General features: G+C 43.1%; 1 pseudogene; it reads left to right on the forward strand.

Moving 5' to 3' along the window:
- The first annotated feature begins 8,801 nt into the window (after window positions 1–8,801).
- On the forward strand, window positions 8,802–9,145 carry LOC142847049 (large ribosomal subunit protein eL42-like; annotated as a pseudogene).
- The last annotated feature ends 2,364 nt before the right edge of the window (window positions 9,146–11,509 follow it).

An 11,509-nucleotide genomic window follows, 5' to 3' on the forward strand; every position in this document is an offset into this window, starting at 1 on the left:
CCTCAGGGCCTGTCCTGAACATCTGGAATGGATAGGGCGTACGGCATAAAGAATGAAATCAGAGCCTTGATTCCCCGCTTGCCAGCTGGGTGGCATTAGGCCAGTCATTTTGCCTCTAGCTTGCAGTCTGTCATCCATGATATGTATCCCTTGGCCTTCCTCACAGTGTCTCAGCTCAAAAGAGAAGGCTTCAATTAAGGCAATGGAAAGAGCAATTAACAGGGATCTTAAAAGGGAGCTGCCAACTCAGGTTGGCTTCCTGCACCTCCTGTGAGGGGTTGCTGAGGATCTGGCTTTTCGACCTAGAATGTGTGGTATTCAAATGATCAGCATGTCAGCATTTACACAAGAGTGTCCCAGAACAGGATCTGAACACACAGAAGTCTGCTTTGTTCCTCCTTGTGATCAGGCTGCCCTCACTCCCCCTGACTAACAGCAGAACTTCCTTGTACTCTGTAATTGACAAGGATATTTGTGTTCTTTCTGTCTGGTGCCGCAGAAGCGGTCCAGCTGCATAAAGGTGTAAAAGGTTTTAGCTCAGGGCAAAATAAAGGTTGCTGTTCTTCCTCTTGAAAAGAAGCCTCCCTGTCTCAATCCCGGCACCCCCACCCCCTTCCAGTCTCGGCATGCAGGCTGCGCTGGCACGGCAGTTCCTAGGCAATCTAAGACAGGAAAAGCATTTGTAATAATAAGTCTAGTTTGGTAAGGGCTTGTATTTCTCCAGCTCTAACATCTGAGAAAGGGACAGGCAGAAGGTCTTAAAGGCACCTGTCTGCTTCCCAGATTCTGGTTCCCTGAACCTTAGAGGACAGACCCTACTCCTTTCCCACAGTTAAGGCCCTGGCTGCATGTGTCTACACCGAGTGGAAGAGGATGGCGGCCTCTGAAGACTGCTCCATAGTTCCGTGGGCTGCTTACTAACTAGCTGCCCATCCCGAGGTTACTGATTGCAATGCTTCCAGGAACTTGGAATTCCTGCAGTGGGGCCTGTCTGTTCAGGTGACCTCTGCTGTGATCCCTGGGGGTTGATAGAATAAAGCCCCAGCTAGTTATGGAAAAACACACAAAGTATGAGTGCCACCTGAGGAGTCTGGACCGCTCTCCTAACAGGCTGCAGCCTGAGCGAGCACAGGTCTAGGTGTGGTCAAGCGGCCACTAGGAACTTGGCAGATGCCCACAACTTCAGCCACCCAGCCTGACTAAATCAGATACTCTGGAGTACTACTTCCTTAGTGATTTAGATCTCAGAATCTAAGAAACAAGGCTCATCTTGAAGCCCCTCCCTGTCCTGAGTTCCATCTTGATGCTCAGGGAATGTGAAGGGTTTTTGTAAACTATCTGGAGTTTCAGAACAATAGAAGGAAGTCCCCAAGCAGGGGAGGAAGGGTCTTTCTCTTTAAAGTCTGTCTTCTTTTCTTCTTCTTCTTCTTCTTCTTCTTCTTCTTCTTCTTCTTCTTCTTCTTCTTCTTCTTCTTCTTCTTCTTCTTCTTCTTTTGTTAGTTTTTCAAAATAGGGTTTCCCGGGGCTGGAGAGATGGCTCAGTGGTTAAGAGCATTGCCTGCTCTTCCAAAGGTCCTGAGTTCAATTCCCAGCAACCACATGGTGGCTCACAACCATCTGTAATGGGGTCTGGTGCCCTCTTCTGTCCTGCAGGCACACACACAGACAGAATATTGTATACATAACAAATAAATAAATAAATAAATATTTTTTAAAAAATAGGGTTTCCCTGTGTAAGAGTCCTAGTTAGCTGTCCTAGAACTAGCTCTTGTAGACCAGGCTGGCCTCGAACTCATAGGGATTCATTCACCTGCCTCTGCCTCCCGAGTGCTGGGATTAAAGGCCTGTGCCACCACTGCCCTGGCTAGAGTCTTCTCGGCTGCTTCAGAACTGATTTTTCTTTTCCTTTTTAACACTATTTTTTTCCACATCACGTTATTTCATGTATCTGAGCATTCACGAACATAGGTGTAGGATGGGGCGTGTGGGCCGAGATGGGTACGTAGAGTGCAGGGAGTAACTTGGCAGAGCATGTTCTCTCTTCTGTCATGAGGAGCTCAGGGAAGCAGCTCAGGTCCTCAGGCTTGTCAGCAAGCTTCATCTGCTCAGCTGTCTCTCTGGCCCTGCTTTTGTTCTTTGATGCAGGGTTTTGCTATGTAAACCAGGATCATTTTGGCCTTCCGGCAATCCTCCTGCCTCTGCTTTCTGAGTACTAGGATTATAAGTGTGTGCCACTACTTACTTGATTTTGGGGGTTATTTTGATTTTGTTTTATTTTTGTTTTTTGAGATAAGAGCTCTTTATATTACTCAGATTGACCTGGAAATTGCTAGGTAACCCAGGTTATCTTGAACTGAACTGAACTGAATCCTCCCGCCTCAGCTTCTGAGAGCTGAAAACAGATATAAAATGTCAGGGTCCAATCTCGACAAGTTCATATGTTCCAGAGTAGAGGCATGTGAGTTAGAAATGTTAAATCCATTCTAGTCAAAAAACAAGAAAACATTACCGTGACATGTGAGCTGAGTCTTTTTCCTTTTCTGTAGTCTAATTGTATTGCTGTTTTTAACTTTCAATAGTAAGTTCAAAGTGTCCCAGTCTCTGAGCAGCAGCAAAAACCTCCATGGCATTCCTCCTCATCTCTGAAGAGGGGCTTCAGTCACTCTTTGTCTCCATAATGGTGTTCCATTGCTTTAACAAATCTCTTTTCCTCAGAAGGGAAATTTTCTGAGGTCTCGGTTCTTAGGTCCTTTATTTCAACAGCTGATTGAACACCATAATAACAAAGATAAGTTCTGTGCCTCAAGATGTAGTATGGATGAACTGGCAAACATCCAGTCAGCGCTCTTGGGCCGGCTCCAAAGTAAACAGGACTCACTAAGGTCTGGAAGTGTATGCAGTAGATCCACCAAGGAGCTGGGAATCACCAGCCATCACCACGATCTTCCTTCCTTCCTCAGTCTACAGCATGGTGACATAAGAGGGTCAGGAACGCAGGCTCCGCAGTCTCACTCCGACTATTCTGTGCTGTCACCAGCGGCTACGATGTCATCAGGGCTGGCATCCTTCTGCTGCATACACGGGACCAGTCATTCCGGAAAACATCATGCCTCATTCTCCTCCTGTGAAAAAATACAAACATGCCTTCAATCCATATGAAAACAGAGCTAGGTCCTTTCCATAATCCAGTGCAAGGGTTTTTCCATTTTGCGTTAGCAAAGATCACTCTGGTGCCGTCATGCCAAACTCTATCCATGGCAGACTGCTCATGGGTATCCACATTCAAGAAGTTTAGAGTAAAAGTGGTTTAAGGCATTATGTGACAACTGAGGTTATAACCCCCCCTCCATTTTTATCTTTTGAAGTTGTGTTTTTAAGGAGCCGTGGACACGTTCCACAATTCCTTGTCCTTGAGGATTATAAGGAATGCCTGTATTTTAGTATAAGGAACATTGATCACATTAGGTTCCCTACCAGAATATCGCCTAGATTCCATCCAGCTATTTTGCAATTTCTGAAAATCAAAGTTTGTAAGCTATCTTTCTAACCCGAGTTCCAAATCTCACTAGCTAACAGGTAATGGTTTCTCATTTGCCTTTTCACAGACCTTCGTCGGGGCACGGCAGAGCTTTACAGAACTCTTTGCAGCTGTGTTCCACTGGGGACCTGGGACCTGGAGGAGGCGCTGGTCCCTCATTGTCTGCTGTGTCTGGGGGTGTTGTAATCTGCTGGTCTGGTCTGTCTCCTGGGTACCCATCCTTTCTAGAGACAAGCTCCTCCTACTCCCAACCTCCCCCCTTCAGCCTATGCCAGCGGATCTCCCACCTCCTCTCCAGTCCTCTCTCCTGCTCTGTCTCTGTCTGCCTCTCTCCCTTCTCCCTCCTCCCCTTCCCCTTTTCCCTTTCCTTTTCCCTTCCATAACCCACTAAATAAACTTTATACCCCAGCTCTCTCTGCATGGCATATCGGTCTGTCTCTCACCCACTGCGGTCTCCCACTCGCCAAGGGGACCTGCCAAGGCCTGGCCCATCACTGCCCCTTGTGGGACCACTGCCCTTCATGGCACCAGCTTCGGGTCCCACCTCTTTATGAATGATAAGGGGGGGGGAGTGTCTGCAGGTTACGCTCCACGGACCAGGACAGGCGGCATATTTTAGCTGTAGCTTGGGTCCCAGGTGCCCACCACTGCAATGGCTCTGAGACCACCGTGTCCACAAGCTAAGCTAGCTGGGAACGCAGGCAGGTAGAGCCATGCTGTTTTTATTACTCCTACTTTCCTATCTTAAATCTTGTAATCAGAAATTTAGGAGAATTCCTGCATCCCTCTCCTCTGCTAAAAGCTATTGGTCTACCCTTTCAGGCTCCTTGAATTCAGGGCGGTGTAGCCTTTGGCCATTCCCTGCTGACTCTGTGAGTTGGCTGCAGTGTGTGGGCGGCCACCTTCGCAGCAGCCACGGGCCTGGACTGCTGGGAGGGGCCGCACTGCTTTCCCTTCGCAAGTCCAGGAGCAAACCTAAGTTTAAACTATTTGCAGATTCTAAACATCTCTGCCTCTGTTTCTGCTCCACCTCAGCTCCTCCGGCTATCAAAATACCTCCAAGCCAATGTACAGACAGTTGAATGCTATCTCCTTGCCCCCTATCTGCAAGCAATTACAGTTTTACTCCCGAGTTATTCACCGCACCTTTACTATTTATCTGAGCACTTCCTTTTTACTTACACTTGCGGTGTCTTAGTCATCTGTGGCGTCCATCATTTTGTCCTCTGTACCACTGGCCACACATCCGGGCACCATCTGCTACAGAAGTGGATCTGGTCTACCTTTAGTCAAGGTAGATCTTTAGCCAAGGTGGACCGGATCCACTTCCGTGGGCCATCTTAATACCCAAAACACCACATAACCACAGCTAGGACAATATATCTTTGTTAGTAGTCGTACCTTAAGTCAAGCCTTTTGTCAGTAACCTTCACAGCTGGGCCTGGCTTGTCAGTAACCTTCCAGGAGCAAGACTAGGCCTGAACTCTCTGACCTTTATTCAGGTGGGAACAGATCTACTTTTATGGGCTCCCACAAAGAAAATCCTATACTTGACAACATTTTCTTTTTCATATTTATCTTTAAACATCATGAATTCTTATGTTCTTTTTTAAAATTTTTATTATTAGCTTTTGGTATTTATTAAACTCCACCCCCTGACTTTTAACCTTAGTTAAACTTTATTGGCAGTCTCAGGAATGTCAGAGTAAGATCAAAGTATCCCATATTTCCCCACTTTTGTCTAAATAAAAAGGGAAAGTTTTTTTTTAAATTTAATTTATTTATTATGTATATGGCATTCTGCCTGCATGTATCCCTGCAGGACAGAAGAGGGCACCAAATCTCATTACAGATGGTTGTGAGTCACCATGTGGTTGCTGGGAATTGAACTAAAGACCTTTGGAAGAGCAGGCAAAGCTCTTAACCACTGAGCCATCTCTCCAGCCCCCCAAAAGGGAAAGTTTTAACTCTAACACAGTAATATACTATTACTATATACAATAAGAACAATTATCAGGTAAGAATTACATTCATTCTGGATGGTGGTGGTGCCTGCCTTTAGTCACAGCACTCAGGAGGTGGAGGCAAAGGCAGATGGATTTCTGTGAGTTCAAGACCTGCCTGGCGGGCTGGAGAGATGGCTCAGTGGTTAAGAGCATTGCCTGCTCTTCCAAAGGTTCTGAGTTCAATTCCCAGCAACCACATGGTGGCTCACAACCATCCATAATGAGGTCTGGTGCCCTCTTCTGGCCTGCAGACATACACACAGACAGAATATTGTATACATAATAAATAAATAAAAAATGTTAAAAAAAAAAAGACCTGCCTGGCACAGAGTGAGTTTCAGGACAGCCAAGGCTACAGACAAAAATCAAACACACACACACACACACAAAAAAAAAACCCAAAAGAATTACATTTATAATATACAGTCCATTTGCATTTGGCAAATTCAGAGAAAATACTCCATTATCTATCTTGTCTTGGTAAGTTCAAAGTTTTGTACCTAATTTACTTTCTATCCTAACTTGTATTTCCAACACAAAATTATTTTTTTAGATCTCAAAGCATTTTCTTAGATAAATAATTTAAGCTTTTATGTCTCTCAACCTTGTATACTTTACACCTCTTTTCTGAGTTTCTTTTTTAAATTTGGTAACAAGGAAAACTGTAACTATAACTGTCTAATCTTCAACCCCATCAGAGATCCAAGAAGGATATACTATTACCTGAGTAAAAAGAAAATGTAGAGCAAACAACTTCCAAAACTATAGAAACGACAGAGACATTTGGCTGCCTGGACAGTCATCAAAGTTTCCTCGGCAATGTTGGGGCATCCATTTTCAATCCACAGGCCTAGAATATCTGACAGATTTTTCTGTAAAGCAGAAAATTTGTCTTTGCAAAGTTTGGCAGTTGCTTTTTTGTGTGTGTCCTGCTTGTCCAATTTGGACAGTATATTGTCAGCAGTTGAGGCAAGGGTAGATTTTTGCCCAGTGACTAACTTTTACTACAAAGAAAGCAAACTCCATTTGGAGGTTCTTCAAAGACCACCATCCTCTTTTGAGGTAAATTGGTGCTGCCAGAAGCAGATTTGTCTTGCTGTCATGAAAAGCCTTATGTTATTAAAATACCTTAAATGCCATGTACTGTAGATCTCTGCAGTGTTTGAAGGCCATTTATCGATCTAAAACCTATCTCTGTTTGACCTTAACAACATACCTAACGTGGTCACAGTTTGATTGTTGGATGACTAACTACTAACTTGTACTTCTTAATTATCCTAAATATTTTGTGACAATAACTTTCAAGGACTAGAAATTTGCATTACATTTATAAATGAGCTGCGTAGGTACAATGCCTTAAAGAAGAGTAGGAACACATATAACAAAAATAACCTTAAATTTGTATCAATATACAAAAATACCTTAAACAAGAGTAGAAAAACATATACAGAATAACAAAGACAACCTTAAATTTCTATCAATACAAAAAATACATACCAATGTAAAATATTTACGACTAGTCATTCCTTTTTAAGTTTAAAAGTAGATTCAATAATCTACCCTTTTATCCTATCATTCCTATACTCCCTTTTTCTTTTCAGAATGAGATCCCTGCATCTAATCTCCTTTGCTTAGTTTACTCCCTGACCAAAAGCAACTTGCAATCAATCCCACTAAAAGATGATAAACATCTGTAATCCACAGAATGACCAAAAACCACCCACCTTACCTCTTGGGAATGTGGGTGTTGTGTTCTTAAAATTACTTCTTGCTATCTGGGGGCAATGGCATCTTTAGGGGACCCTTAAAAAATTGAGATAATGATCATGTCCTGGGGGAGATAGCTGTAGTCCAGTCTCTGTGTGATGGGAAAGTGCAGGGCTAATCTGAAGTCCTGGCTGGAGTAGTATACAAGACTAGACCATTTTAGCTAACCATTTTGAAGTTTTCCTGAGCAGTGTTTAGTCCAAAGCTGATCCTTGGGTGGTGTTTGTCAGATTAGTGGTATTAACACCATCTAGGTGGAATAATTATTGTGGGGCCACATCATCCTTTTGGAGACATCAAAGGTCTGTTAGGAATGGTCACAGTTCACTGCAGAAACCTTAAACTTTTAAATGTCTTATGTAGCAGATCTCAGAGAAGTTAAAGGACCACAGTTTCTTAAGTTCATTCAGGGTACACAAACTTAATTCCTAGTTACCTGCTTCAGACTCAAGCCCGAAATCATGTGTGGGAATAGATGGAGCTATTTCTAAAGTCAGTTAGTAAGTACTCTATATGATCATTAATATCACGACAGAAAGTTGAAACATATATATAATAATCTTATAAATTTTGAGATAGTTATTATTCCTTAGGAAACTTCTAAAGAGTCCAAATAAATCCAAAGGCTAATGAGATTAATGGCAATAGAATAGTCCCTTTATTTTGTTTTTTCTCTGTCCCATACCAGGTGACTCTTCTGACATGAGACAGAGATTTTGGATTTTTTTTTAAACAAATTACTTGGATTTAGAGAAGGAAAAAAAAACATACTCTACCTCTAATGCCAGCTTTAATTTTTAATTAAATTGGGACTACAAAAAGATCATTTGCCTAATTTGTCTGTAGATAACAGTAAAAACAAATATTTGAGAAGATTTATGAAATTTTATCCTGTTGGAAGTGTGCTAACCATTATACCAAGTTATTCTTTTTCTTGGGACATTTCCTCTTGATGATTCATCTTTCTTTCGATGTCTCATTTGTCCAATAGTCTTCAGATTTCTTAGTTGGATACTTTTATTCTTCTAGAAAGACAAAGGCAAACACTAACTTTGGGGAGTTTCCCTTTTTGCCAAGTAATATTTAATCAACTGAAAGGTATTTGTTAGTCTTAGAAGTTAGTGTAAATTGAATGACCATGCTGTTTGATGAACTATTGCCTCTCCTAGTCAAGAGGTCTCTCTTGTTTGAATCTAATCTTTATCAATCTTGTTGGTGTCCATACCTTTTTTTCTCCCTTGGAAACAAAGGCAAAACCTCTTCTCCAACATAACACATATCCTGGTTTCCATTCTGAGGTCAATACATCTTTAAAGTATACCGGTTGATTTAATTCAGCACTTTAAAAATACTATCCAATGTTTCTCTGCAGCTGTCATTTCTTTATCAATAGAATTTAAAAATTTAAAGTTAAGCTTCCGGCGCGGTGGAGGCGACTCTTTCGGATGCTGGGTCTCTCGTTTCCATTGGGTAGACGCTCTTCTGCAAAGATGGTCAATGTACCCAAAACCCAAAGGACTTTCTGTAAGAAAAGTGGCAAGCATCAACCTCACAAAGTGACCCAGTATAAGAAGGGCAAGGATTCCCTGTACACCCAAGGGGAGCGGCGCTACAATTGGAAGCAGAGTGGTTACGGTGGCAGACAAAGCCAATTTTCCGGAAGAAGGCCCAAACCACAAAGAAGATCTTGCTCAGGCTTGAGTGTGTGGAGCCCAACTGCAGGTCCAAGAGGATGCTGGCCATTAAAAGATGCAAGCATTTTGAACTGGGAGGAGCCAAGAAGAGAAAGGGCCAAGTGATCCAGTTCTAAAACTTGTGTTTTCTGAGAGGAAAATGCCGAAGCAATAGGAAAATTACCTGTTAGAAAATAAAGTTATTGTTATTGATAAAAAAATTTAAAGTTAATAAAGCATTGTGTAATCTATCTCTTGGGAGTCTTTATTACCCCTTTCTGTTTATTAAGCATATCTTTTAAAGTACAATTAGATCTTTCTAAAACTGCTTGTCCTGAAAGATTGTGTGGTATCCTGTAATATGCTTTATGTTATAATATATAAAAAATACGGTTTCACTACTAGAAATATAAGCTGAAGCGTTGTCCCTCTTAATTTGTACAGGTATTTTTTCCATAATGACCTTAACTGGTGGTCTTTCTTGTATGGTAACTGGATAAATGAGGGTTGGTTTTCTAATAACTTTGGGCTCTTCCTCTTCAGTTTCAACATGCCATGGTGCAGTAGGTTCTGGTCTAAACTCCTCTGTCTCTGTGTGAGTGCTTTTCCTAGTTTCATTAATAGGTTTTCTGAGGCTTGTATCTTATCAGTCAATTTTTTTATATTTGGCACAAATATCAACCCCCCGCCCCCCCCCCCCCCGCTTTAGGTTTTTCAAGATAGGGTTTCTCTGTATAACAGTCCTGGCTGTCCTGGAGCTGACTCTGTAGACCAGGCTGGCCTCCAACTCAGAGCGTTTCTGCCTCCTGAGTGCTGGGATTAAAGGCGTGTGCCACCTGTCTCTAGGCTTTGTTTCTTCATAAGGAGTTCCATGCCCAGTTGGTTGTACAGTTTGCCTGACGTAAATCTTCTCTATGCCAAATTAGTGTTCAGGATCAGACTGAGATGGTTTTATTTTTTTCTTACAATGCATTTAATTAAAATCCCAAGAAAGCACCACGGCCTTTTTCACACTTCTCCGGATCTAGTAAGTTTTTTGAATTTTCTCAAGTAGAAAAAACAAACAAACAAACAACAACAACAAAAAAAAACAAGGAAACTCTGTTTTCCTCTCTGATTAACCTGGAGGGCCTCAGATGCCTTACACACTTCAGGTCAAAGGTCAGGTGCTTGCCAGACTTCAAGCCTTTACATTACCCCATCACCTTTTCCTGCTGGGGATGTCACCCAAGGTCTCCTGACCACTTTGCAAGTGCTCTACCACTTAGCCACAACTCCCGCCCTCCAAGAGGGTTTCAGTGGTCAGGGCCTCAGACCTGCTCTTCTGCAAAGGGGTTGGCGAGAGAAGGGCTTGTCCAAGGTCAACATAGGTGGCAGAAACTGGCCCTATCTAGGTTCTATTTTAACCAGACTGGCAGAAATGAAGATACTCTAAAGAAGCACTTGTTTTTGTCATTTTTTTTTTGTTTGTTTTTTGAGACAGGGTTTCTCTGTAGTTTTTGGTGCCTGTCCTGGAACTAGCTCTTGTAGTCCAGGCCGACCTGGAACTCACAGAGACCGCCTGCCTCTGCCTCCCAAGTACTGGGATTAAAGGCATATGCCACCATCATGGGGCTCTAAAGAGACACTTGTGACTGCCAATCAGACTGTTGAAAAAAATGGACCCCAAAGAAATGGAGATGTCCACAGAAATCTCATCCTTGGAGAAGGAAAATGCACCAGCAAGAGAGGGCTTTGTCTTTTAGAGAGGGATTTCTTTTTTTCTTTTTTAGATATTGTTTTTTTTTTTTTTTTTGAGTTAATGTCTTAATGTATAGACCTGGCTAGCTTATAACTCACTATGTAGACCAGGCTGGACGTAAACTCACAATGATCCACCTACCTCTTTTTCCCGGAAAGAGTTTTAAAACAATGTTGGGTCAGTAGTGGGCACACCTTGACCAGGACTGTTTAGATATGCACATCCTTAGCCCTCTAGTTTTTGATCTTAGTTTAGGATTCCGAAGGCAGACTTGGGTTCGCTGGACCTCTTTGTCCCTCTTCCCAATGTGACCACATTGAAGAAAATTTCCTTTTTCTGCTTTTAACTTTTATTTTGGTTCTTTCGAATGTTTTGTTGAGGACGGACCTGATTTGGGAAGTAGGTTGTGATCTCGCCAAACTCAATAACACTCTCATTCTCCATCTGGGCCCACACACTCCATCAGAGACCCCAGGACTGTGCCAATTCTATCACACTGCTCCATGGGATTTTCCTGCCCACGCTGTTCTCAGGCATGACCCTGCCGTCAGAAGTGCTGGGTGGTCAGGAGTCAGGCAGCCCTCCGAGGCCACCGCTTGGTCATCCCAGTGCACTGCAGTAGCATAGACTGTCCCTGGGGAGAAGTCACCTCCCTGCTCCGTCTAGACTGGCCTAAGGCCCCGCCTCCTTCCCACCAGGCGCTCCTCCGCCCCCGCCACGCCTCTGGCCCCGCCCTAACCCTAGGCCCGCCCCCGCCTCGCCTCCCAGCCCCCGCGTCCCTCCC

The sequence above is a fragment of the Microtus pennsylvanicus genome, chromosome 3, assembly GCF_037038515.1.
Source record: "Microtus pennsylvanicus isolate mMicPen1 chromosome 3, mMicPen1.hap1, whole genome shotgun sequence".
Taxonomy (NCBI): domain Eukaryota; kingdom Metazoa; phylum Chordata; class Mammalia; order Rodentia; family Cricetidae; genus Microtus; species Microtus pennsylvanicus.